Source organism: Rhinoderma darwinii, chromosome 3, assembly GCF_050947455.1.
Source record: "Rhinoderma darwinii isolate aRhiDar2 chromosome 3, aRhiDar2.hap1, whole genome shotgun sequence".
NCBI classification, from domain to species: Eukaryota; Metazoa; Chordata; class Amphibia; order Anura; family Rhinodermatidae; genus Rhinoderma; species Rhinoderma darwinii.
In genome coordinates, this window is record NC_134689.1 from 79,483,306 (window position 1) to 79,507,064 (window position 23,759).

The 23,759-nt window shown below is 45.8% G+C and overlaps 1 long non-coding RNA gene across 1 annotated transcript; it reads right to left on the reverse strand.

Moving 5' to 3' along the window:
• Nucleotides 1-5,449: 5,449 nt before the first annotated feature.
• LOC142748963 (uncharacterized) lies at nucleotides 5,450-23,301 on the reverse strand. Its single transcript, XR_012882344.1, has 3 exons — nucleotides 23,215-23,301; nucleotides 5,890-5,971; nucleotides 5,450-5,773 (listed from the first exon to the last, which is right to left on the reverse strand). It is a non-coding gene; the product is annotated as an uncharacterized LOC142748963 (long non-coding RNA).
• Between the last annotated feature and the right edge of the window lie 458 nt (nucleotides 23,302-23,759).

The following is a 23,759-nucleotide window of genomic DNA, read 5'->3' on the forward strand; positions in this document are numbered from 1 at the left end:
GGCTGTATGGCATTCCCTATGGGGGGGGCTGTATGGCGTTCCCTGCAGGGGGGGGGCTGTATGGCGTTCCCTGCAGGGGGGGCGCTGTATGGCGTTCCCTGCAGGGGGTGGGCACTGTATGGCGTTCCCTGGGGGTCGCTGTATTGCGTTCCCTGGGGGGCGCTGTATGGCGTTCCCTGCAGGGGGGGGCGCTGTATGGTGTTCCCTACAGGGGGAGCTGTATGGCATTCCCTATGGGGGGGGCTGTATGGCGCTCTCTACAGTGGGGGCTGTATGGCGTTAGCGCCATACAGCCCCCTCTGTAGATAATGCCATACAGTCCCCCTGTAGATAACGCCATACAGTCCCCCTGTAGATAACGCCATACAGTCCCCCTGTAGATAACGCCATACAGTCCCCCCTGTAGATAACGCCACACAGTCCCCCCTGTAGATAACGCCACACAGTCCCCCTGTAGATAACGCCACACAGTCCCCCCTGTAGATAACGCCATACAGTCCCCCTGTAAATAGCGCCATACAGCCCCCTGTAGATAACGCCATACGGCCCCCTGTAGATAACGCCATACAGTCCCCCTGTAGATAACGCCATACATTCCCCCGTAGATAACGCCATACAGCCCCCTCTGTAGATAACGCCATACAGTCCCCCCTGTAGATAACGCCATACAGTCTACAGGGGGGGCGCTGTATGGCGTTATCTACAGGGGCGACTGTATGGCGTTATCTACGGGGGGAATGTATGGCATTATCTACAGGGGGGGCTGTAAAAAAAGGCACTATCTACAAGGTGGGGGGGGGGGTTGTGTGACACCCAGGGGAGGGGGGGCCCCAGTCAAAAGTTTGCTATGGGGCCCAGTCTTTCCTAGTTACGCCCCTGCGTGTGAACATACCCTTAGCCTTTTGGTGTGTCCTATAGCTTCTGCCAGCTGCCATTTGTACAATCACTCTGTCACGGCGCGGGGTAAGGACCCACTGGGCCATACCGCGTAGCGGGGTAGCAGCTGGCCAACAAGGTACAAAACAATGTCTATAGTTCAGAACAGGTACCTGAGGTAATGTAGACAGTACAGAAGCACGACTTGACTTTCACAGCGGGTGGCACAGTGGATGCAGCGGAAGACACGACTTGACTTTTCTCAGCAGGTGGCACCGTGGATGCAGCGGAAGACACGACTTGACTTTATCAGCAGGCGACACCGTGGATGCAGCGGAAGACACGACTTGACTTTATCGGCAGGAACGGGTAACACTGGGAACTAGGAAACACTGGGAGACCATTTGCAAGACAAACTTAGGTAAATAACAACGCTCAGGCGAGGAACAAGTGGGCAGAGCCCCTTATTATAGTCCAGCAGCCATTTGGGCTAATTATTGATGGGTGACAGCTGGACACGTACTAGCCCTTTAAGGTCGTGCACGCGCTAGCGCGCGCGCCCTGCGGGAAACAGTCCAAGGACCCGTAAGTGAGTGCCGGCGTCTCCCTGGAGGGAGCTGACGCCGCAAAGACAGATATCCATGGCCAGGGCCGTCAGAGGGTAAGTCTGAACGACGGCCCCCGACCATAGACGTTACACACTCCCAAAATGGCAGCCGGACACTGCTTAGCAATTTGAAGACACCTTTTCCTGGCTTGTAGGAGGGGGGGTGAGATTCCCTCCCACGTTTACAGCAGCTGTGAGTCAGGTTGCTTTGCCTTATTCACCTTGCTATAATTCTGGGAAGTGCTCCCTCTGGTGGCCAACATAGGAAAACATGTCAAATTGTTATTTAATTTTGAATACTTTCCACCATGTGTAAAAAAAAAAAAATACAGCAAAAAATGTAAAAAATATAATAGAAATAAGTAACTTACTTAAAAAAAAAAAAGAGTTAATTCGCGACACATTCCCTTTAATAAAAAAAAATTGTTTTGTGTCACCACATTCTGAGAGCCATAAGTTTTTTTTATTTTCTATTGATTTAGTTATGTGATGGCTTATTTTTTGTGGGCAAACTGTAGTTTTTATTGGTGCCATTATGTGGTACATACGACTTTTTGATCACCTTTTATTCTATTTTTTTGGGGGGAGCTAAGGTGACCCAAAAACAGCAATTTGTACATTAAATAAAACTTTATTTAATTGTATTTTACTTTTTTATACTGTAAGTCCCTCTAGGGAACTTGAACCAGTGATCCATGATATACTGCAATACTAATATATTGCAGTTTATCGAGATACTGACAATTTCCTATGAAAACCTTCCAGAGGCAGGGCTTTATAGAATTACAAAGATGGCAGATCTGGGGCCTTCATTAGGCCCCTAGGCTTCATAACAGGCAGCCACTAGGATGTCATCATAATATTGATCCCTTAACAGGAAATAATTGCGGCAAAGTACCACTTAGACCAGAAATCGTGGGTCTCTAGTAGAAACTATTTGGAAGAGTAGACATAGCTTATCAAGAAAGCATGAGATGGGGCTAAAAAAAAGGCTCTGTGCCTGTCACTATAAGGTGGCCTGGGTGTTGTTCAGTGTTTTTATGTACCTTAGGTAACATATACAGGACCGCAGTAATTTGAAATTGTTGTATAAAGAAACATTTTTAATTATCATTAATCAATTCATCAGTATATGCTTGTTTCACTATTTGATTAATCTGCTCCTGAATAGACATTTTTAGGGTCACAATTAAGTAATGCATAGTCCTCAATATCTGACATCTGGCTCATAATATCTTATACATATTAATCTTTTTCCTGAGTTGCAAGGGAACTCCCTTTGTCAGCGGGTTTCAACTTCACATTTTGTGATAGGCATTTTAGAGCCTGTATTTCACAAAAACCAAAGTTGTGGCTGCCTTCTTTTTATATTTTTTTTTAACAATTTTTCAGTATCACTTGTGACATCAGTGTTAGGAGGGGATGTGTGCTCTTCCTTAACAATCCCAGTCTCTTTATCGTGAAATTACAATGATGTTTACCATCAGTTAATTAGAAAAAATTCAATAAAAAAATGACTTTCATCTTCAACGATCATCTGTACGATATGATAGACACTTATTCAATAGTTTAATGTGGCCTAAAAAACTAGATCCATCATAGGTTTCTGAATCTGACGTCATAACATCACGTAGCTCTTGCTGTTGTCATTGGTTAAAGCGCACCTGCACTTTGAGATAACTTTTTAGAACAAGTCAAATGTGCGTAGGAGAACCTAAAATAGACTATAAGGAATACAAATAGCCAAAAGATCATTTGACAAAATAGATATACAATTTATTAACACAAAATTAAGTGAATAGTAAATGACACTAATACAATCTGTTAAAATGGCGGAGAAATAGTGGGAATAAGATTACAACCCCCAAATACACAGAATGTACTTCCATGCAAATTGAACACACAAAATATAGGCTCATGCAGACATTGTATAGTATATAGCAGTGGTACCCAAACTTTCTGAGGCTGGGACCCAGTTTTGGTCGAGACTTTTGTTAGGGACCCCCCACTACCGTACTTAGACCCATTTCATCTGAGTTATTTCAACTTAATTTGTAGCTAGATCCTGGTACTAAGCTCCAATAAAAAAAATGAGTCCCTGCAACATCGAAAACAATGATAATTGTGTGGGCGGGGGATGGGGCGGGCTCGAGGTATCCTGCTACTTTGCATTGCTGAGGCCCAACTATGGCCACTGATGGTGGGTCATGTGACCCGACCCATCCATCAGTGACCACCAGAGTCATAGGTAGGCATTTAGCATAGGGGGTGAAACACATTTAAGTGGGCCCCCACACAGTATAATGACCCCTAAGTGGGCCCCACACAATATAATGCCCTTATAGCTGCCCCCACACAGGATAATGTCCTAAAGCTGCCCCACACAGTATAATGCCCCTATAGTGCCTGACTAAACAGTATAATGCCCCTATAGCTGCCCCCACAGTGTAATTCCCCCATAACAGCCCCCACACAGTATAATGTCCCCATAACTGCCCCCACACAATATAATGCCCCCACAGAGTATAATGCCCCCATAGCTGCCATCATACAGTATAATGCCCCCATATCTGCCACCACACAGTTTAATGTGTTCATAGCTGCCCCCATTCAGTATATTACCCCCATAGCGCCCTCCATACCAAGTATAATGTCCCCATAGTGCCTAATAAAAAATATCTCTACAAAAGATATGTAAAAGTGTACCCACATGGTCTCCACATCTCCAACACAATGGTGAGACCGCAGGGATCATCGCATGCAATCTGGAAGGCACTCTATACCATCGCGACAAGATCTTAAATCCTGCCTCCTGAAATCTGCTAGCCATGGAGGATTTATGTGTCAGAGTAAAAAAGCGATCCTTATGTTCCGTAGTGAATGTTAGACCCAAGTCCCTCTCCCAGTTCAGCAAGTAAGAAGGTGTGGAAAGATTGGATGGAGAGATCAGGAGAGCGTAAAGTCTGGACAACGAGTGACGCACCGTGCCCGTTCAAAGGAGTTCGAAAGGGGAACTATCTCGTGAGTATGCCGATGGGTTAGGTAGGGACGCGAGGAAGTGTCTCAACTGCGTGACCTTCGAGGAAGTAAAGGAGATAGGGTCTGACAGTGCTGGAAGGGACCCCTTTCCTGCCCCGGTGGGAATGCAGGATTGCCCAAGATAGGAAACAAGGGGGAGGGAGACAGAGAGATCTCCTTCCGGGGAAAGAGCCGTGGCGCAATCAAGCAATTTTTATAAACAAACATCGGTAGTAGTATGGGTCATACTGAAGAACTCAGTAACTTTAAATGTGGCACTGTAAATACGGATCCGTAGTAATTTATAGTCATTTATAAATCATCCACATATACGGAACGGTGTCTGTAAATACAGTCCGTAATGCATCCGAAAAAAAAACAGGGAGGAATCTTGGACAATCCCCTAGCGTCACATAGCAACACTTCTGCAATTACAGACTGCTACGGATCTGTAGCCATCCGTAATTACGGAAGCGCCAATAGAGTTCTAAGGGGAGTCCTTGCCGTAATTACAGACAAAAAAGGACATGTTCTATCATTTCTATGGCACAAGAAACCCATCCGTAAAAATACGGAAAGGTGTCCATAGACAATAGAAATTAATGGATCCATAATTACAATCCATAATTATGGTCCGTAATTACAGATGAAAAATACAGTTGTGTGCATGGGGCCTAATTAGTTTGTGTAATTTCTGATATGCTAGATCTACCCCAATCAACTGTAAGTGCTTTTACTGTAAAGTTAATGCATCTAGGAGTTACAAACTCATAGAGCGGGGCCGTCAGGTGCACCATTGAGTGGTAAAGCATAATTCACTTCAGTGCTTCAAACTGCCTACCGATGACTGTGGCTGAATAGGGAGGCTGAGAGGCAGGGGCGTAATTTGAGGAGGTGCCGAGGTTGCAGTCGCACCCAGGCCCTGGAGAATGTAAGTCAGCAGTTCTTACAGGCCTATAAAAAACACTCAGGCTTTTGAGGTTGTAATTTTTTTTTATTTGCTCCGTGACTCCATTTAGTATACATTGATCAATAAATCCTGGTTGCATATTGTGTGAATAATTGTTGGGCTGTTTCATCTCCAAATCAGTAAAACTGACATTTAATTTCTTGTGGGACTGAAACCATTGAGGGACTACAGCTGCAAGTCTACACTGTTTAGTCATCCACAGATGAATCATCCAGAGCCACAGGATATTCATGTTTTGCTTTCCCAGTGACCATTTTTACATTGTGTTTAGAAATGATCCTTCTTGTGTGGCCTTGATCTTCCTGAAAGTTCAAGACAATTCTTCACTTTAGTGTTTACAAAAACAATGAATGCATTGGTCACACATTACATTAGAGTGATTTTCTCCATATTAAATAATAAAGTACAATGCAGTTACCTTGTTTCTTCTCATAGCCCATTGGTTTATTTTTAACTGCTGACATTCTTGTAATAAATGTGGTTACTGCAGCTGTGGCCTTCTGCATCAAAACAAACAGTATTTTCCATATTTAGCAATACTACATTCTTAATTTAATGTAGAAGCTTTTAACATTAAAAAAAATGCAATCATGAATATTTAAATATTCGTCAAAGCAATTCCCTTAACCTGGAATCATTTATAAAACAAATATAAAAAGAAATGAAAAATGAATTTACAAGAAATAGAGAAATTGCATACCTTATACTATTATAACCCTGTTCATCAGAATTGTGGCTCCACAAATAATGGTGCAGATGCACCATAATTTTTAAGTTAATCAACACATAATTTTGGACCTATATAGATGAAATAAAACATGGGTTAAAGAGGTTGTTTTTTTCAGAGTTAATAAAAAATCTGGCCAAGGGGTGGGATTCAATACAAGAGCAATTACTCACCTGACAGATCCCCCATGTTCCAGCTCAGTTACTCAGGTCCTCCTCTCTGCTGTTTGTTAACATGGCTGCTGCAAAGAAATGCTCGTAAATCCACGTGATCGCTGCAGCAAATCATTATCCACAATGGTATACAGCACAGGACCACTGAGCCCAGTGTTTGGCTGCAGCAATCATGTGGGAATACGGGAACGTCATAGCTGTAGCCATGTCAGCAAACAAAAGCAGAGGGGACCAGGGAAGCTGCGCTGGAACGCCGGGGCATCTGTCAAGTGAAGATTGGCTCTTTTATTGAATTTATTGATTTTCCCCCTTGGCCAGATTTTTTATAAACTCGAAATACCCCTTTAACACGTAACCACCATCTACACCATGGGCACCAACAAATCTGAAATCTGTGTTTGCTCTTTGTGCCAAAATCAAAACGTATTAAACTGTCCCTCAAATTATGTAATCAACAGCCATCCACTAAAGCAGGGTTGTACAACCTTTTCTGGTTTGAGGACCATATGGTCAGAACATACTACTCTCAAGGGCCGCAATAAACTTAAAGGTGTAAACTATTGTGGCAAATATACAGAATACGTATGACAGGTGTAAATTCCACCTTTGGGACTCACACAAGAGTCGAACACATTGCCTGTGCAGCTGTCAGCCACAATGGGGCTTGGAGTAGGGTCAGTCTTCAAAACTGTGGGAACTAGAGTAAATCCCTGGATTAATGACCCATTTCCAGCAATCGTACATATAACTTGTGATATTATATCTTATAAAAACCATCCAGGCCTCTGTTGAATTGGTCCACAGTCCCATTGCTGTTACAGTAAAGAAATCCTGTCTATAATGATGGTGAATCCTTCTTTCTGCTGTATATAGAGGATGCCCCCTTGTCATGGTTAAAGGCTTAAGTATAAATACAATTAGACAGATCTTTGAACTGTCCATTGAGATGTTTGTACATAGTAATTAAATCGCCCTCTAAGCCATATTTTTTCCAAACTGAATAATCCCCAGTTTGATTATTTCAATACTACAATGCAGCCATTCTCTTAAAGGGGTTGTCTCATTAGAGTCAACTCCTTTCAGAATGCAGCCCATGTGGCTGATCGCCCGGGTCCCACTCCCAAAGTCGCAGTCAGCCAGGCATTTCCCCTGCATTGGCCACTGCAGGGTAAATGTAGTATTACATGACGGCCATTTAGGTAATGGGAGGTGCTCGTTCAGATTCATAGAAGGGACTCCAGTTCAGCTATATCCCTCCTATACACAGATGCTCAAAATTGCACACAATATTCCATGTGTGGTCTGATTAGTGATGTATAGAGGCAAACCTATGTTCTTTCAATAAGCATCTATGCCTCTTTTATTTTCCTTGGCAGCAGCTGCCTGGCACTGGTTGCTAGAGTTAAGATTACTGTCCACCAAAATCCCCCAGTCCCTTTCAATTGCAATATATATGCACTGAATCCCATAGTATAATGGGGATAGTGTTATGGCCTGCTTATGCCCAAGTGACCACCAAGGTTAATATATATCATACTGTTATTACATTGAGTAATGTGTCTCTAAGTACATTGCTGTCTCTAAGTACAAGTGATTTTGCTGTTGTGCATTGGTGTATTGTGGCTGTATTGTGAAAATATTTTATTCTCTTCGCTACAGGTGGGACTTGTACCTTGGATAAATAGGCCAAGGCCTGACAATTGATGGGAGAAGATATGCTACATTGGTGAAAAAGGGTGTCTATCTGACAGCAAAGATGGAGTGTACAAAACACAATCGTGGTGTAAATTGGGACATGTTCAAGAACTAGAAAGCATAAGGCAGGGGCGTGGCTTTGGCATGGCGGTGTGAGGACGTGTTTCTCTGGAGCTCCGGACCCCGCTTCCAGTAAATCGCCCGTATGGGCTCACTAACCTGATCCCTGCAGACGATGACAAAGGGGAGAAGTCGTAAGAGCCACTCAGTCACTCCAGGCGCCTCATCCATCAGCCAGTACCTTCGCTCCACTCAGGATGGAGCTTCTCCGCCGTGGGCATCCACTCCTTCTTCAGGCCACAGCCGGACCCCGCCACCACGTGGACGCTCGCCGCCTTCCTACCTTGCTGAGCCGGTAAGACCACACAGCAGCCCCTGTGCCCCTGACTTGGTCAGCATGTCCACGGAGGTAGCGCAGGGAGCAGTTTTGCTCTCGGGGATCGGTACCCCCAGATCCGGCGGAAGATTTTCCTCCTCTCCAGCCCCAGCACGTTGCAGGGCAGGGCGAGGACTGCGTGTCCTCGCAGGGAAGTACAGCCCCGGCGCCATCTTGTCAGGCCGCCTCGCAGCAGTATCCCCCTCCCGACTTTCAGCAGTTTAGTCAGGGGACGCCAGCAATTTTGAAGGGTTCGTCCACCCCTCCAGCGGGTTTGGGGGAGCATCAGCCGGCTCATTCCCCGCGGCCCCTGCTCTCCATGGAACGGACCCTTGCGGAGTTGTGGGAGATGCGGGTGCTCCCCACCAAGTCTGATTTGGAACTACGACTCTCGCGCCTGGAAGAAAAGCACAACAAGGCCATTGGCGTGGTCTCGCAGGAGGTACGATCCCTGGTCGCACGGGTAGAGGCCTTAGAGCGCCACGATGCTGTTCACACTATGGACATCTGCGTACTTTCCCGCGCCATGGACACTCAGTCCACTCAAATGCGAGACTTCTCATTGCATCTCGACGATGTAGAAAACAGCGGGAGAAGAAATAACCTGAAATTACAGGGCATTCCGGAATCTCGGAGAGCTTGGGAGCAGGGGACCGTTCTCTTTGAGGGTTCGGAGATCACCGTACTGTCGGATGTTTCCAGGTTGACCCTCCATATGCGGCGGACCGTATGCCCTCTGTTGGAGGCCACTAAGGCGGCGGGAGCCACCTACAGATGGGGACACCTCTTTCATATTATTCTCCGCAGACAAGGACATTCATTTGCTGTCCGGTCTCCGGGGGACCTAGAGGAGGCCTTTCGGTTCTTGGAGATTTCCCCGGTGCGGATACCGGACTGGACGGAACCCCCGGAAGCACTTTTCACCAAGGGAGGTCCCTACCAGGACTATGTGCGCCCACCCCGTCTCGCTCCAGAGATGTGCCGAGCGATTTCCGGACGCCCGGACGGCGTTCTCACAGAGACTGACTGTATGCCGGTGATGCTGAGTGTTCCTGTCTGAGGGCATAGGCCACGGTTGGCCAGTTGTTTGCACTTAACCCCCTTTTATTCTGCAGGTGACCATCCGAAGATACTAAGGACGGCTTGACTGGCGGATTTAACCGGGACTTTTTGTTCAGTATGTTATCTAAGGGTTGCACAAGTGGGGATCCGCAGCTAGACGTTAAGCAGGGCTGGGAGAGTTGTAACGGTAGTTTATTGGGTGGGTCCGGGGTACCGCTGAGCTTCATTGTTTATTATTAGTCTTCTTGTATCCATATTTGAGGAATTGTGTCTGTAGCGCCGCTGCCATTCTTTGTCTCCCCACTAGGGTCCCATGTTGCTGAGTCGCGGTCGGTAGGTTTTCCTTCTGAGGGCGACACAGCCCACGGCGAGTTTTGAGGGGTTTTGCACTCCGCTAGTAGAGGGGTTGTGCAGTTCCATTGCTCCGGATCTTTGTGATGCATTGAAGGGGTCTTTTTCTTTCTCTTCCGTTTCCCTTTTTCCCTCTGTCATCCCCCACCCCTCTTAATATGTCTGCCTTAACCATGTCTCCTTGAATGCGCAGGGCCTGAATATCCCTGAAAAGAGGTCCTCCATTCTCTGTCTCCTCTGGAAGAAAAAAGCGCAAGTCGCTTTCCTACAGGAGACTCACTTCCGGTCCGACAACATACGTGCCGATTCCAACTTCCCGGATGTCTATCATAGTACATCCCCTGACTCCAAGACTAAGGCGGTCTCCATTTTGATTTCTCGCTCTCTTCCCTGGGAGCATCTGCAGACACGCACTGATTGTGCAGGTCGGTACCTCTTTGTGAAAGGTAGGCTGGATAACACCTTGTTCACACTGGCCTCATACTACCTCCCTAACGCCGGTCAGGTTGCATTTTTAGAACGGGTGTTGGTTGCGTTGGATGACTTTCTGGAAGGCACTCTGATACTGGGGGGAGACTTGAATGCCACTTTAGATCCCACGTTAGACTCCTCAAGGGGACATTCGTCCTTATCCAGGGCGGCACATCGTCGAATGCATCGGCTGTTACATGAGCACCAACTGGTCGACTCATGGCGGCTCATGCATCCCTCGACCAGGGACTATACTTTCTACTCGGCCCCTCACAATTCATATTCCCGTTTAGATTATTTGTTTTTACATCACTCCCACCTCCCCGACCTCACTTCTGCCTCCATAGATAACATCACGTTTTCGGACCACGCTCTTATCACTCTCTGCCTTACTCTGCCGAAGGCGCGCCCTCGTTCCTGGCAGTGGCGTCTGAATGAAGCTCTCCTGCAGGATTCGACGGTGGTGTCGGAGATCCACAGGGATCTCACTGAATATTTTGCTACGAACGCCGCGTCAGGGGTGGACCCACTTTGTGTATGGGAGGCACACAAGTGTGTAGTGCGCGGTTCCTTCATCCGTATTGGGGCCAAATTCAAGCGGGAGCGGGCGGCACATCTCAGGGACCTCCTGAACCGCATACACACATTGTTACAGTCGCATAAGGTCTCTCAGGATCGGGTGGTGGGAGCGGAATTGGGGCAGTTGAGAGAGCAGGTTCGCTCGCTCTGTCTTTCCAAAGCTAGAGCCTCCTTAGTTAAATGTAGAAGACATTTTTACGAGTACAGTAATAAACCAGGCAGGTCTCTGGCTAGGACGTTGAGGAAGTCACGTATGCGCACCTATGTCCCTCGGGTACAGGCCCCACCGGGTCGGCACAGGCAGCTTCCACATGACATCTCGGAGACCTTTCGGGCCTATTATCACTCTCTTCATAACCTTCCTGGGCCCCCCCCTTCGGGTGGAGAGCGTCACATGGAGAGGATTGACGCATATCTCCGGTCCTCATGCATGAAACGTATCCCCCAGGGGGCTACTGCCGCACTGGAGGCTCCTATTTCCCCGGAGGAGTGGTCATGGGCACTGAAAGACTCGCCTTCGGGAAAGGCGCCGGGCCCGGACGGGTTCTCACTGCCTTATTATAAGGCCTGTTCGGAACTGCTTTCACTTCATTTTCTACATGCTTTAAATTCGCTCACGGAGGGGAGGGCCCTTCCTAAGGACACGTTGAGGGCACATATCACAGTGATACCCAAAGAAGGGAAGGACCCATCCTTGTGTCAGAATTATCATCCCATATCATTGTTGAATGTAGATTTGAAGCTGTTTGCAAAAATTCTGGCACACAGGATGACTCCGCTATTACATGACGTGATCCATAATGATCAGGTGGGCTTTATGCCATTGAGGGAGGCTCGGGATAACACTACGCGGGCTATCAATTTGATGTATCCGGCGGCCGTCACGTCCCTGCCCATATGCCTCCTCTCTACGGATGCGGAGAAGGCCTTCGACAGGGTCAACTGGGATTTTATGTTGGCTACACTGCGGCATGTGGGGCTGGGTTCCTATATGATGCAGTGGATTTCGAGTCTCTACTCCTCACCCACGGCACAGGTTAAGGTGAACGGCCACTTCTCCTCGCTCGCTATCTCCAACGGCATGAGGCAGGGTTGTCCCTTGTCTCCCTTAATTTTCATTTTGTGTTTGGAGCCATTTTTGTGCCACATTCGCTCCAATCCGGACATAGCGGGTGTTTCTTTGGGAGGACAGTGCCATAAGGTGTCCACCTATGCGGATGACCTGCTCTTTTTTCTCACTACCCCCAGAATCTCCTTACCCAACCTGTTGGCGGAGCTGAGTAGATACTCGAAACTTTCTAACTTTAAGATCAATTACCAGAAATCGGAGGCTCTCAACATCTCATTGCCGCAGTCCCTGGTGGATGAGCTGTCAGAGTCCTTCTCTTTTAAGTGGGCCAGGGATTCCCTTAAATACCTGGGGGTCCGGCTGACCAGAGACCTATCTCGCCTTTACGTGGTGAATTACCCTCCGCTTCTTCAACGGGTGAAGAGCGATTTAGAGTCCTGGACGTTGGGCACCTTCACTTGGTTTGGTAGATGTGCCATCTTTAAGATGAACATTCTGCCCCGGATTTTGTATCTATTACAGGCCTTGCCGGTACATGTCCCCCGTCCCTTCTTCCAAGCCCTGTTTTCCCTACTCCACAGATTTATATGGGTGGGGAAGCCAGCGCGCATCGCGCGGTCCCTGCTTTTTCGTGCCAAGTGTGATGGTGGCATTGGTCTCCCAGATTTTGTCTCCTATCACCAGGCCTCTCATTTGGCATGAATATTGGACTGGTTCAGGCACACGGGGGTCAAACAGTGGGTGTCTATGGAACAGTCCTTTTTTGAGGTCCCGTTGCAGGCTCTGCCTTGGTTAGGCACACATGTTCCCCTCTCGGCTCGAATGCATCCGACAATAGGGCCCACCATGGCGATCGCGTCCCAGCTCTTCCCTCGGAAGGAGATCTCTTCGTCCCCATCGCCCTTGTTGGGCAACCCGGCATTCCCACCGGGACAGGAGGGGGGGCCCTTCCGACACTGGTTGAGGGCAGGCAAGGGCTATGCGGATAATTTTATACAGGATTCGGCTTGGATGACCGGTTCACAGCTGTCATCCTTGTCAGAACCCATCTCCTTTACCGCCTGGCATATTTGCGAGACTGCACACCTTTCGAACGACTATGCAGGGGCACGACCTCGGTGCGCCACTCAATGTCCAGGCTCTATGCGCTGCTGATCTCCCCCTCTACTCTCCCCACACCTTCATATTTGAGTTGCTGTGAGAGGGACCTAGGTCTTACATTCACTGCAGAACAGACGGACCGTCTGTTTACCATGTCACACAAATCATCCATGGCCAGCCGATTTCAAGAAGCAGGCTTTAAGATCCTGTCGCGTTGGTATAGGGTGCCTTCCAGATTGCATGCAATGATTCCGGCGGTCTCTCCGTTGTGTTGGAGATGTGGGGGCCAGGTGGGCACGATTTTGCATATCTTTTGGGAGTGCCCGCAGCTGTCAGACTTTTGGTCTGAGGTGTGGCGCATTTCTTCTAAATTTACGGACTTTCCCCTTCCGCGTTCTCCTGCTCTGTTCCTGCTCCATTTGTGCGAGGTCCCCTTATCTACGTACCGACGCTCGGTGGTTCGCCACTTGGTGAACGCTGCTAGGGTTTGTGTCCCCGTGTTATGGAGACAAACTTGTCCGCCTACAGTGGGCATGTGGTTCGGCAAGATTCAGGAGATCATGAGAGGGGCTCATGCCAAATTTATCCAAACGTTTCGTGAGTGGATTCGATTCCAATCATCCGTGGAGTATAGGACCATTATGGCCTCCTGATGCGCTTCCTAGATTTATGTGTGTGAGGTCAGCTTCCTCCCCTACCTCCCTTTTCCTTTCTCTCTATCCCCCCTTCCTTCCTGTTCTTCTATATTTCTAGTCTGTCCTTCTTTGGTTTTATGCATGGCTGCTGGTTCGGGATGTATAAAATTTGCTGCTTCTTCCAGATTGATGCAGACGAAGGCCAGAGCTGTGTATTGTATCTCTTGCATTGCACTTATTGTTTCCATACTTACTGGCCTGTGTGCCGATGTCTGTGCTGTTTATGTCGGCACTATCTTCATGGCGTTTGAAAAATGAAAATAAAAGAATTTATATAAAAAAAAAAAAAAGAAAGCATAAGGCCAGACCCGGGCTTAAAGGGATATGAAGTTTTAAAACTTTGGCGGCCAATTGAGAGACAATCAACCAGAGACTATGAACTAAATAACATTCCCACCAGGTATGTAAGTACATTCCTCTCATCCCACATCCCCTCCATCACATATCTGAGGAAGAGGAAGACATATAAGAGAGGCGAAGAAAGGTGAGATACCAACATAAGATAATTTTGCGTGACATTTCCCAGTGGACAGAAATTTTAGACACCTTCTTTACCCAGACCATTGCTTTAAACCAAGATTGAATAGAAAATTCCAAATTAAGCTCCAATTTCCATTTAGATATATGGGTCAGTTTATTAGGTGGTAAAAATGTTTTAAAACAAGGAGATACCTTTAGCTTCAGGGAGTTTATTGTTAATAGAACGGCAAAGCCTGACGAGCAAACAATGGACTGGAGATATCCAAAAAGGACAATGCATGTCTTATATAAATACACAGATATTTATAAAAATCTGATCGAGGAATGGTAGAGAATAGATCCATAAGGGAACATAAAAGAGACTAATGAAAAAGGCACTGAATGTTCCCAATCCCAGCCTTCCCCCAGGAATCAACATTAATATTATCAATTAAGGTATACCAAAATCTAAGAGGCATGTTGCATATGGACACACAGTCATTAAAAGAAGATTGACATAAGAGATACCTCCAAGCATCCAACGAGGTTGTCGCCCCCAATAGTGGAACCAATGGAGTACATGAGGGAGAAGGAGACTTAATCAAGACAGAGATAAGGGGTGCTCCTAGTATTCATTGTTCTATTCCGACCCACTTTTGTTACATTTCATCCACCAAAATTTAGAGGGAATGTGTCGCTAGAATTTTTTCACAAGTCAGGAAATATTATAAATTAGATTCTTTATAACATTTCCATGTGCTGGTCACTAGAGGAAGCAGTTCTCAAAATTGCAGCATGTTCACTGTGGTAAAGTAACCTCATTGATTTATGCTGCAAATTTGGGATGGACACACTCCTCTAGTGTCCTCACCCAATCCCCCCTCCCTTCTTCTGGCTAGTACCAGGAGAAGGAGGGGTTTGAAGGTCTTCAAACCTCCTACACTGTGTGCCGCCATTTTCTGAGTGACTGCACAGTGTAGGAGGATTAGATACAGGGCTCAGCAGACAGTATCACACGAACATACACGAACATACACGAACATACACGAACATACACGAACATAATACACACATCACTGACACAAACATAAATTACCTGCTCCTGCCGCCGCTGCCTCCGCTGGTCTACGCTCTTTGCGCCTTCGCTTCGTTGAACATATGACAGGAAGCCACAGCTGGAAGTCGTCATCTTACTGTCCGGCAGCGGCTTCCAGTCCACATGGCGCCGAATTTTGCTCTACGAACGAGCTTCGTTTTGGTCTGTGTTGGAGAGGCGCATGCGCCATTCCTACACAGACGGCGTATGCTTCTGTGAATGGAATGGCTCCTGTTTCCATTCTCTATGGGGTTGTATGTGCCGTATTCCATCTCTGTATGTGTCGTTAATCGACACATACAGAGATGAAAAAAAAAATGGCAGCCCCCATAGAGAAGTAAAAGTAAGAACACAGTAAAAAATGTAAAGTCACAACACTATTAAATAAAAATGTTGTTTATATTAAATTAAAAGCAATATAATAATAATAAAAATTTTTTATGACACCTTCCCTTTAAGTTGATCAAGCGTGACAGACATATAATATTTATAGAAATCAGGGACTCCCACCCCGCCCACCTGCCATGGTCTGACAATAATAGAGACGCAAACCCTGAGCTGCTTCCCACCCGAAATGAAAGACAACGCTTTCTGCAATTGGGGAATAAAAGAGGAGGGTAAAGGGATAGTCACCGTGCGAAAAGTATATACTATTATTGGCAATATCATTATTTAAATTATCGCTATCTTTCCTGCCCACGTTGCTAAGGATTTTGAAAATTTATCGAACATGCAAGATATTCTTGGAATTAGAGAGGAGTAATTTTGGGAAAACAGCAATCTACTAGGGAAGATGAGCTTAATACCCAAGTATTGGATACAATCTGAGTTCCAGACATATAGAAAACAGGTCTTTAGGAGGGTCTGCTTGGTGGGATCTATTCCCATATACAGGACCTGAGATTTGGACGAGTTAACTCTATAGTATGAGACCGTTCAAAATTCAAAAGTGAGGTCATAGGATCTGTAAGGGCAAGTAATACATCGTCTGCATAAAGCCCTTTCCTATGCTGAACTCAACCCATGTGAATCCCATGAATAGAAGCATGAATCCCATGAATCCTCTCCCTAATAGAAGCAGCCAAGGGCTCCATCATAAGAGCAAATATAATGGGAGACAACGTGCATCCTTGCCACGTACCGTTACTAATCGGGAGAGGATCTGAGAGAAAACCGGAGGACAAAACCCTAGCCGATGGGGATGAATACAAGGCTAATATTGCAGATTTAATAAAGCCCATCAGGCCAAACTTTTCTAAAGTATTCATAAGATATAACCTGAGCACCCTATCGAATGCCTTCTCTGCAGCCAAAGCTAAGAGCAGAGAAGGCGTTCTGGCGTTATCGACCAATTGAATTAAGTCAATAAAACAGGACTGCCATCAGGAGCCTGTTTACTAGCGACTAATCCTACCTGGTCAGATGAAATTATATTTGGGAGTACATTTTTTAATCTAGCAGAAAGTACCTTAGCGTGTATTTTCACAAGTTCAGTACTGAAGTTGTACGAAAGTTAGCTTTCCCTGGCTTAGGCAATGCAACAATAGTCGCTGAGAGCATTTCTGCTGGAAAAGAACCGTGAACTGCTGCCTAATTAAATACCTCTACTAAATGAGGAGACAACACATCAAAATATTTCTTAGGGTATGTTCACACGGCCTATTTACGGACGTAATTCGGGCGTTTTAACCCCCGAATTACGTCCGAAATTACAGCTTGAAAGCGTTGACAAACATCTGCCCATTGAAAGCAATGGGCTGACGTTTGCCTGTTCACACGAGGCGTATATTTACGCGTCGCTGTCAAAAGACCGACGCGTAAATAGACGCGTAAAAAGACGCCCGCACCAAAGAAGTGTCATGTCACTTCTTCAGACGTAAATGGAGCCGTTTTCCATGGACTCCATGGAAATCCAGCTCCAGTTACGTCCGTAATGGACGCGGCGTTCAAGCGCCTGCACATGCCGTTACGGCTGAAATGACGGGGCTGTTTTCTCCTGGAAACAGCCCCGTAATTTCGGCCGTTATGGACGCTGCCATGTGAACATACCCTTATAATAAACATTAGTGAATGCATCTGGTCCAGGGGCTTTAAACGGTTTTAGAGAAGAAATAGCCCCTGATACCTCCGCTGTACTAAATGAGACAGAAAAATGATCAAGGATAGAGGAATCTACAGTAGGTAGGTTAACTGAGGCTAGGAAAAAGTTAATTTCTTGCTGGGAGGGTTGATGGGTATTTAAGTCTGAGGAAAAATTATACAAGGATTCATAGTAAAGTCGAAAACGTTCTTCTATTTGCCTCGGATCAATCATCTTTTCACCTCTACCACCTTTTAAGTAAGCTAACTTAGAGATATTCGAAAACTGTTTTAAGTCTGCGAGCCAAAAGGGCTCCCACTCTATTATTATGTGCATAGGAGTTCAATTGTAATTTTACTTAAGTACAAAGTCAAACTTAGAGGCTAGAAAAGTTTGCAGATGCAAACGCAGACCCCAGATGGACTGTGAGAAAGTTATTGAGGGAGACAATTTATTCGAAGATTCAAGTTGGGAAATTTTAGCTACGGTGTTGGTCACATCCTTTTCCCTGGCACATTTGGCTTGAGCACAAGCTTGTATTAAAAGTACCATTCATAAATGCCTTATCGGCATTCCATAGTTAATGAGGATTAGATACCAAAGGTGAGTTCATCTCAAAATATGACAAAAGGGTGTTGCTAATTCCCTTAGTCTCCACTGAGATGGGTGGTGGGGATCAAAAATGTTCCGCAACTACTACAGATATAGGAGCGTGGTCAGACCATGTAATAACCCCTACGGAGGAGGACTTGGAAAGGATAAGGACATTCTTATCCCTTAAAAATAAATCAAATCGAGAGTATGACTGCCTAGGTAAAGAAAAAAATGTGTAACCACGTTCGGTGCCCTGCTGGCATATTCACACATCAAACAAATCCTCGTCCAAAATTTTCTGAGTGAGAAAATCATTGTTATCTCTATTCAGTACAGTATTAAAATCATCTCCAACAATAAGATGGCCCTATTGTACAGCCTGGAGTTCTAATTTCAATTTAGAAAACAATCTCCCTTGTCTGCGATTAGGAAAAAAACATTAACTATCGTGTACATAGCATTATTAATAGTACATACCACAATGAGGAAACGGCCCATGGGGTCTTTCACTACTGTCTGGAGTTCAAAAGCCACTGTATATTTAATTGTTATGAGTACTCCCTTCAAAGGCCGAAGACATGAAAATATGAGGAAATGCTTTATTAGTACTGGTGGGAGACTTTGACTTGTGAAAATGTGTCTCCTGTACCAGAAGCACGTCACATTTTAAAGTACGGGCTCCCCTGGACAGTAAGCTACGTTTAAACGGACTATTAAACCCATGTGCATTAATGGAGTAAAATATACTGACATTACAACAAAACAAGAGCTGCTGGATTAACGTGTGGAGACACCAAGACAGGAACCGGCTAGGAACAATACATATCAGCACATAATAATTATGAAAAGGCAGAGTGACTAAAATGTAATCCTTATGCTCAAAATTAAGAATTACTTCACGAAATGTGCTGATATAGACAGAAAGTTCAAGTGTTGCTTCCTGAGGAGCCCGCAATGAATAAGCAGGAGCCTCATAGCTGATGGGTACCAAGATCTTCTGAGAGATATTACATTTTTCCAATATAGAAAATCCATCCTCCACTGAATGCAGCACTGCCGTAATTCCGTTTCTTGACATCAGGAGTTTTAGTGGATACCCCCATTTATCTGAGCATCCTTCAATGCTTGCATGATAGGAGAAAACTGCAGATGGGCCTGTAATGTTGCTGCTGATAGATCTGGGTATAATGTCATATTGCAATATGGGTCCGGTAGGCGGCCTCATCTACGAGCCTCAAACATTATAAGAAAGAAATTAACCCTCACCAGAATGTCTCTAGGAACCTTATCCGGAGCAGATTTGGAATTGGGAATCCGGTGAGCTCGATCAAGAGTAAGGGCCAAGTCTGACAGGGATGAAAGTTAGGATTTAAACAGACGTTTGAGGTAGTCACCAATATCAGAAGTGGGGACGTCTTCCGGTACTCCTTTAACATCAATGTTATTCCTTCTGGACCTGTCTTCTGCATCTGCAACTATATAATTAAGCCACTGTACCTCATCCTCCAGTGCATTATGTGCATCCACTAGCTTATTATGATCGGTAGAATATTCTGCCATCTTTCTTTCCAAATGATCAGTGTTGGTCCCAATGGCATCAATATTACTTTTAAGATTATTGGCTAGAGTGGAGACCCGCCTAGAAATGTAGTTTGTTAAGGATAACCAACATACTTTTAAGAGTATCTTCTGTTACAGGTGTGGAGGAGGATGGAAAACATTCCAAATTATAACTCTCTAAATCTGCAGGAGTATTTGTTACATCCCCAGAGGGCAAAATAGCATTTCTCTTAGTGGCAGGACCCTTGCTTATTGGAGGGGCTGAGGGGGATACTTCCGACGGACATTTAACCCCATCTCTATTATCTGCAGAAGGAGATGGAATCACCCTGGGAGAAGCAGATGCAGAGGTGGTAGCTCCCGATGGAGCAGTGGACCTGGGTGACAAGGTCAGTGCCTCCGGCACATCAGGTTGCATACTAGCAGAACCATCAGGTGTAGGCTCTATAGTAGGAAAATAAGCTGTCAGCTTCCTGGGGCCTTTTAACCATATTGCAGGGTAATGAATCCAACAAACTGTCCCTTTGAGTTTATATAACCTGCCCTATTAATTAAGCCTTTTATAAAATTAAGTGGAAGTAGTCCCAATGAGACCCCAGTGGAGGGGAATGGGTGGAGCAGCAGGCAGTGTCTCTAACTAGGCTCCGCGTGTGTGATCAGTGAATATGTCCAGTACCTGTCAGCCAGTGTGGCCCAGATCCAGATACAGATACAGATACAGAATACAAAGCAGCTGTATCTCAAAAATTAAAAATAATTTTTTATAAAAAGTATTTAGAAAGTTGCACAAAACACACTTTTTATTAAAAAAAGAAAACAAAGATTTCAAAGGTGTACATAGCCTATAAATCATACCTCACTTTCAGTTGACTTTTCAGATTAAGCTGTGATATGTATGTACATGAGGAATAACACTATTTCTGGCCACTATATGACTTGTATTCTGCATTTTGTTTTAGCAGTTTTTCCCTAAGGGCATGACCACACGTGGCGGATTTCCTCCGCAACTGTCCGCATCAATGCCGCACAGAATCTGCGTTGCAGATTCTGCTGCGGATCTGCACAAAATGTGCAGTAAATTGATGCGGACTAGCTGCTGCGGACTGCGGTAAAAGTACTTCCCTTCTCCCTATTCAGTGCAGGATAGAGAGAAGGGACAGCACTTTCCCTTGTGTAAGTCAAAGAAATTCATACTTACCGCCCGTTGTCTTGGTGACGCGTCCCTCCTTCGGCATCCAGCCCGATCTCCCTGGATGACGCGGCAGTCCATGTGACCGCTGCAGCCTGTTATTAGCCTGTGATTGGCTGCAGCCGTCACTTAGACTGAAACGTCATCCTGGGAGGCCGGACTGGAGACAGAAGCAGGGAGTTCTCGGTAAGTATGAACTTCATTTTTTTTTACAGATACATGTATAGTGGGATCGGTAGTCACTGTCCCGGGTGCAGAAACAGTTACTGCCGATCGCTTAACTCTTTCAGCACCCTGGACAGTGACTATTTACTGACGTCTCCTAGCAACGCTCCCGTCATTACGGGAGCCCCATTGACTTCCTCAGTCTGGCTGTAGACCTAGAAATACATAGGTCCAGCCAGAATGAAGAAATGTCAAGTTAAAAAAGCAAGACGGATCCGCAGCACACATAACATGTGCATGACAGCTGCGGACTTCATTGCGGAAATTAGAATCTCCATTGAAGTCAATGGAGAAATTCCGCCATGAGTCCGCCACTGCTCCGCAACAGACAGAGCATGCTGCGGACACCAAATTCCGCTCCGCAGCCTATGCTCCGCAGCGGAATTTTACGCCTCGTCTAAACGAACACTGCTAAATTAAAGTGTAAGTCAATGGACAAACGGCTCCGCTGCGGATTAACGCTGCGGAGTGTCCGCAGTGGAATTTAAGTGAAATTCCGCCACGTGTGAACCCAGCCTTAGGAGCCTAACTACTATCATGTCTTCTATACAAGGCACACATAGAAAAAAGAAGAATCCTGCTCCCCTATCTCTATCTACCACATATATAGAATCTACAGCAGCATGGAGAACATTATACAGCAGTAATGAGCAGTGTAGCTGATAATTCAGCACTGGGGTGGGACAGTAACGGTTAACAGAAGCTGCAGCACATATGTGTGAATCCTTCTCACTCTGCTACTGTTTCCCCTTCCCCCTCCAAAGACTTCTATGGACAGCATGTCTATTTTTTCTTTCTCTCACTCTGATACCTCTTCCTACTCTCCCCTCACCATAGACTTCTATTGGCAGGCAGTGAAGGGATAAACCCTCACCTGCAGTAGTCCGTCTCCTCTGCTTTGCAACTAGAGATGGATATTTCTTGACAACAGGGGGTGGACAGCAGATTACAGGAAAGTAGACACCTAGTGGCAGTGACTTCACACAGAAGTATATTACAAAGTAGATATCAGGGCTGCACCATCCATGAGGCGAGATGAGCATCATGGATAATTTCCGAGGGGGCACCAGCATCACTGAAACCAGCCGCCACACCAGCGCCACTGAAACCAGCTGTCTATAGGATGCAGATACAATTACATGCATAAGCACTGAATGGCGCGCCACTTGCGTAGTTGAATGGAAGGGCATGGCACCCTGCCAATCAGCACCTTTCAATGACGCAGGTGGCACGATGACGTCATCGCGCCACTTACATAATTGAAAGACGCTGATTGGCAGGGCAGAATGACGTCATCTTTAAAAGTGTGGGGGGCTACATGTGGAGCACTATCTACAGGGGTGCTATATGTGGAGCACTATCTACAGGGGGGCTATGTGTGAAGCACTATCTACAGGGGGCTAAATGTGGAGCACTATCTACAGGGGTCTATATGTGGAGCACTATCTACAGGGAGGGCTATGTGTGGAGCACTATCTACAGGGCCACTAAATGTGGAGCACTATCTACAGGTGGCTATATGTTGGGCATTATCTACAGGGGACTATATCTACAGGAGGATCTATGCGGGGCACTGTCTGTAGGGGGCTCTATGGGGGGGCATTATCTACAGTGGGCTCTTTGGGGGGGCACTGTGTGTGGGGGACGACACAGTGTATGGTGCTATTATAATCAGGGACAAAATGTAAGGCACTATTATAATTAGAGTTGCAGTGTATGGCGCTATTATATTTAGGAGCGTAGTGTGTGGCACCATGGTGCAAATAGTCAAAGGTACAGGGTATAGTCAGTAGCTTGATCAAACACATGGAAACCAGAAAAATCACAAGTAAAGAAAACAGAACCAACCCAGATATAAATACTCCACCCTTCAATCTGATAGGAAGAAAGACAGGGAAGAGGAATAGGCTCAACAACTAAAACCAGAACCGGCCAGAAGCTAGTAGTCATGGTGATCTTAAAGGGATGAAGGTTTCCTAACACCATGCAGTAATACATGACCTGACAATATTTTCAAACATTCCCCTGTATGTTTTCTTCAGATGCAGCAAAATCTATAAAATCAACTTTTAAAACGGCGCACACAGTCCCACTATTCTGAACAGTCACATAGTCCTGCCTCCAAACCCACCGTTTTATGCTTCATTGACATCCCCCTGGCTGTTATACATCACTACCTACCTCCTCCAACTTTCTCGGATGCTCCATTGCCTCGTACTACTTGGGCACGCATTGTGCGGCGAGGTGTACTCTGCCCGGCTTCACCGCTGCACTGCGTATGTCAGGGAAGTACAAGGCAACAGTGCATCCGCAAGAGTTGGAGGAGGCTGGTAGTGATGTAGAACAGCCAGGGAGATGTCAATCAAAATCAGGGGGGTGCCATTTCATTTTTCGCCTAAGGCAGCAGAAAAGCTAGAATCGGCCCTGGTTGATGTATATATCAGATACACTATTAGATTAACATAAATAGTTTACAAATTGAGTGTCCTTTTAAAAGACGCTGATTCCGAATCTTTAATTTTTATCTTTCTACCCACTTGTATTCCCCCGCTGTAAGCCCACAAACAGTTCGTGTGCTGCATGCTGATGCATAGAAAGGCTGCTAAGCTCGCAGACATAATTGAGAAAACTCCTAGAACTCATCATCAGCATGCAGCGCACTGCCCGCTTGTGGGCTTGTAGTGAGGGAATGCAAGTCAGTGAAACGATAAAACTTACATATTCGG